A 6000-nucleotide genomic window follows, 5' to 3' on the forward strand; every position below is an offset into this window, starting at 1 on the left:
TCCACCACAGTGGGTCCAAAAAAGTCCTGGAACTAATAAGTAAATATGATAATGATACAGGATATAGGGTTACTAAACAGCATCAATTACTTTTCTGTATGCCAGCAATAAACAGTTGAAATTTGAGAGTTAAGTAAATATTACCATTTACCATAGTATAAGAAAAAGAAAATCTTAGATATAAATTTAATAAAATATATACAAGCTATATATTAGGAAAACTACCAAACTCTGATTAAAGAAATAAAATATCTAAGTTAATAGGGAGATATTCTGTGTTGATAGATTGGAAAGCTCAATATTGTTCAGATATCAATTCTTTTCAGTTTGATTTGGAGATTCAACACTGTCCTTATCAAGACCACATAATGGTATTTTGTAACTATGAACAAAATGATTTAAAGTTAATATAAAAAGGCAAAGATCTAGAAGAATGAACACAATACTGAAGAAGTGCAAAGTTGGTGGACTTATATCACCTTTTTTTTAAAACTTACTATAAAGCTAATTGTGACAGTATAATATTGTAAAAGGAATAGATACATAGATGAAAGAGAATAGAAAGCTCTAGAATAGAAATAGGCCTAATCAGTAAAGACAGCTGAGTTTTGACAAAATACCAAAGGAACAATTGGAAATCCATACGTGAAATATTAACCTAGACATAGGCCTTACCCTTTTTACAAAAATTACATCCAAATGGATCATAAATTATATGTTAACCCCAAAACTAAAAAACTTTTGAAGAAATACAAAGGAGAACATATAGGTGTGACTTTAAGTTTGGTCTTAAGTTTTTAATTACAACATAAAAGCATAGTACATTAAAGAAAAATAAATACATTTAACTTCATTAAAATTAAAACTTCTGCTCTGCAAAATTATGTTAGTAGAATTTAAAAAGTAAACTTGGAGAAAAATATTCGCAAAACTAATACCTAATTAAGGGCTTGTATCATATATATATATAAAACACTTAAAATTTTACAATAAAGAAAAGAATAACCCAAATAAGAAATGAAGGTCTGATCAGTCACCTCACCATAAAAAAGATATACACATTCAAATAAGCACATGAAAAATGCTTACAAATCATTTATTATTAAAGGATTGAAGTTGAGACACTGAAATGTCACTACATACTTGTTAATATGGCTCAAATAAAAACATTGATAATACCAATCGCTGCTGAGGAAGTGGATCAATGGGGAATTTTATTATTACTGTTGAAAATACAATTATGGTCGCCTTTTTGGATAGCAGTTTTGCAGTTTCACATAATAATAAACAATTTTGGTTCTAGGTATTTACCCACACGATTTAAAAAGTTACGCACATAAGTGTTTGTTTATAACAGCATTTTTGCCAAAATCTGAAAGTAACCAAGAAGTCTTTCGAAGAAGTAAATGAATGGGTGAACCAACTGTGATACATGCAAACAATGAAATATTACTCAATGATAAAAAGAAATGAGTTCACAAGCCACAAAAGTACATGGATCAATCTTTTTATTATATTATATTATATTATTATATTATATTATATTTATTATATTATATTTTATAAGTTCTGGGATACCCTGTGTAGGATATGCAGGTTTGTTACATAGGTAAATGTGATGCCGTGTTGGTTTGCTGCACCTATCAACCCATCACCTAGGTATTAAGCCCTGCATGCACTAGATATTTTTCCTGATGCTTTCTCTTTCCCTATCCTCCCCCAACAACTCCCATTGTGTGTCGTTCCTCCTCCCTGCGTGCATGTGTTCTCATTGTTCAGCTCACATTTATAAGTGAGAATATGTGGTATTAGATTTTCTGTTCCTATTTTAATTTTCTTAGAATAACGGCTTCCAGCTTGATCAATGTCCCTGCAAAGACATTATCTCATTCCTTTTCATGGCTGCAAAGTATTCCATGATGTATATGTACCATGTTTTCTTTATCCAGTCAATCATTGATGGGCATTTGGGTTGATTGCATGTCTTTGCTATTGTGAATAGTGCTGCAATGAACATACACATGCATGTAGCTTTATAATAGAATGATTTATATTCCTTTGTGTAAATATCCATTAATATGATTGTTGTGTCAAACAGTATTACTGGTTATAGCTTTCTGAGAAATTGCCATACTTCCTTCCACAATGGTTAATTAGATTCCCACCAATAATGCAAAAGCATTCATATTTCTCCACAGCCTTTCCAGCATATTTTGTTTCTTAACTTTTTAATAGTGCCATCCTGACTGGTGTGAGATGGTATTTCATTGTGGTTTTGATTTGCATTTCTCTAATAATCAGTGATGTTGAGTATTTTAAAAATATGTTTCTTGGCAGCATAAATGTTTTCTTTTGAGAAGCGTCTATTAATATCCTTTGGTCACTTTTTTAATGGGATTCTTTGTTTTGTTCTTGTAAACTTGTTTGAGTTCTTCATAGATTCTGGATATTAGACCTTTGTCAGATGGGTAGATTTTTAAAAGTTTCTCCCATTATGTAGATTGTTAAAAGTTTCTCCCATTATGTAGGTTGTCTGCTTATGCTGATAATAGTTTCTTTTGCTGTGCTGAAGCTTTTTAGCTTCATTAGATCCCATTTGTCAATTTTGGCTGTTGTTGCTATTGTTTTTGGCATTTTTGCCCATGTCTATGTCCTGAATGGTACAGCCTAAATTTTCTTTTAGGATTTTTATGGTTTTAGGTTTTATATGTAAGTCTTTAATCCATCTTGAGTTAATTTTTGTTTAAGTCATAAGGAAGGGATCCAGATTTTCTGCATATGGCTAGCCAGTTTTCCCAACACTATTTATTAAATAGGGAATCCTTTCCCAATTACTTGGTTTTGTCAGGTTTGTTGAGGAGTAGTTGGTTCTAGATGTGTGGTCTTTTTTCTGTGTTCTCTAGGCAGTTCCATTAATCTATGTATCTGTTTTTAGTAGATAGATGAATCTTATATGCATATTAGTAAGGGGAAAAAGCCAATCTGAAAGGGCTACATACTGTCATTACAAACATATAACGTTTTACAAGATTTAATGTACATTATAATGACTATAAGTAATAATACTGCATGCTTGAAATTTTCCTAAAAAGCATGTCTTAATCATTCTCATTATACACGTACACACACGCACACACATACACACACACACAAAATGCTAACGATGTTAGATGATGGATATTTTAATTCATGAATTGAATTAAATGAGTTGAATCTGAAATACTAAAGTCAGAAGAAACTGAATAAGCATGTATTCTAACTGGTTGATAAAGTTGTATCCATGGGGATATGGCTTAACAATTCTGATACTGCTATATATGTATACCAGAATTTAACACTTAAAAAATAGATTGCAGGTGGTAGGAGCCAGGTTTCCCACTGATGAAGTTTACAGATAAGTAAGAGGGTAATGAATTAAGAGTTGAAGACATTAGTATGAACTCATTTTTTAGCTTAATGTAGATATAGACGATTACATATTAAAATTTTTATCAATATGTGTATACACAAAAGTTAGTAAGCATATATTTTCTTTTTTTTTTCAGCTGAGATGGCCTAGAATAATAAGAGCTCAATCACAACACATAGAGCTAACACCCAGAATTTGGCTTATAATATCATTCTCCTGTTAAAAGGAATCACAGCTCCATAATAAAATGACTTCTTCTAGGACTGGGACAGGAAATACACAAAATAAGGCTGGAGTGTCATTCAGCTTCAGAAATTAAAGAACTACTCAAAAACAATAGCAAAAATGAAACACAAAGAAAGAATAAAAACCCAAAAATAGGATTATGTCAAAAGAAGCAGGGCCAACAGAGGGAGCGTCCAATTGCAAATCCTGGGACAATTTGAATGACAATATTTTTTAAAAAGCAGTATTATAACCTAAAGTATAAAATAAATATTCATGAGTCCATACTGACATGAATAAATGACTGCATAAAATAATAAATGGAGAAAAAGAGACAAATCCTTTTGTGGAGAACTTCCAATAATTTCTGTAAATGCTCTGACCTCAAAATGTAGGAGCATAACTTTTTACCGTTTATATAGTCTGTGCTTAATGACTTTCTTCTATTGAGTGCAGTATGAAAAGGTTGAAAAAAAGAGTAACTTTACCTTAGAAAATCTGAAAAATACTATTTTAGCCATATGATCAAGCTCATCGTCAACAGTGATAAGTCATATTCATAGGACATATGTTTGATAGGACATAATGAAAATGTCACCTTTTGTGGTCTTCCTATCAAAAACCTATAACCCCAGTTTAATCGTGAAGAGGAGAACATCATGGAAATACCACTGAAGGCCATTTTGCAAAAAGTGACCTGTACTCTTCAAAACTGTCAAGATCATCAAAAACAAGGAATGTCTTAGACATTGTTAAGCCAAGAGGAGCCTTAGGAGACATGAATGCTAAATGTATTGTGGTATCCTGAATGGGATTCTGAAGCAGAAAAATAAAATTAGGTAGAAATGAAAGAAATAGGAGTAAAGAGTGAATTTAAGTTAATAATAATCAATATTAGTTCATTAATTATAAAAAATGACTATACTTATGTAAGACGTTAATAGGAGAAATTGGGTATGAAACATTTTAAAACCTGTTCTATTTTTATAACTTATTGATAAATTTAAACTGCTCTAAAAAAGTTTATTTTTAAAGTAACATAAAACAAATCTCTATATGTAACGTTATAAAAAAATCTTCAAATTAAGTGAAAAAAAGCAAACATTAATGCTGTATAAAGTATACTGTATTTGTGTGGTAAATATTATATATATGTATATATGTTTAACATTCAAAGACTATATCTGGATACACCCACAGAAACTGAGAAAATTGGTCATCACTGGAACAGGAAAGAGAGAGATTTACTTATTACCATGCATGCTTTTATGCTGCTAGGATTCTGAATCTTGCATATATAGTACTTAAACCAAAAATAAATTAAATAATAAAGAGCAAACATGACCTATGTAAAAATAGAATCATATGAAAGTGCTTATATCTGAAAATTCAGAAGAAAATGCTCATCTTGAGGCTGGCTTCCCAGAAGGAGAGCCTGAAATTTACCAGAAAGTTTGCCAGGAGAGTAAGTAGGTATTTAGGGATATATTAAAAGTAATGGCAAAACCCACAGTTACTTTTGCACCAACCTAATAAATGAAAAAGGAAGAAGCTAAGCAAAGAGTGAACTGCAGGCAATACCCCATCCTCCACCTTCTCTTTCAGTAGAGCTTTGGTTTGAAAATTAAGGCTCGGGATGTGTTTAAACTCCAGTTAAAGGAAGTGGCTTTATTCATCTCAACCAGTTAGTGGCTAAGTCTTTGCTGTCTTCCTTCACCCAAGTGATGTGAATTCCTAGAGACTTCTCTCTGAAAATCAGGTTAAATAATTTGAGACGGTCACCTGAAAATAATCCTATCTGAGACTCATGTGAAGCAAGCACTCAGAAGCTAGAGGCATGTACAAAAATATAAAAGGAATTAGTGGGAATTTGGGAATAGAACTGGTATTATCTGTTATAAATCTGTATAAAAATAGTTTCACATAGATAGAAGTATAACATCTGCACTTAGTTTCTTCAAGGGTGGGCTATATAAGAAGAGAGTAGACTGGGATTGCAGCTGAGAAAAACATTGTATAAAATTTTCACAAGATTTAGAAAAAGTCAAAATAGTTGCTATTGTATAATTCAATCAGTGAAGTATAGGAAAAACTCAGAAATATTCTTTAATTTAAAAATAAATCAAAGATAATTATTATGGAGAAGATGATAGCCATGTTGTAATATAATCTTTGACAGAGTGAGTATTTCTTAGCTCAAAAGATACAAACTGCATTCTATCAAGAAAAATAAAACCTATATTTGTCTACAATGCATGTAATTAAAAAACAGATAAAATTAAAGGCATGTAATAATCCAGAAGATTATAGTTCTTTTCTTTTCCTCTCTTTTTCTTTTCTTTTGTTTTTTCGGGTTTTTTTTTTTT

The sequence above is a fragment of the Cebus imitator genome, unplaced genomic scaffold, assembly GCF_001604975.1.
Source record: "Cebus imitator isolate Cc_AM_T3 unplaced genomic scaffold, Cebus_imitator-1.0 Scaffold105, whole genome shotgun sequence".
Lineage (NCBI taxonomy): Eukaryota > Metazoa > Chordata > Mammalia > Primates > Cebidae > Cebus > Cebus imitator.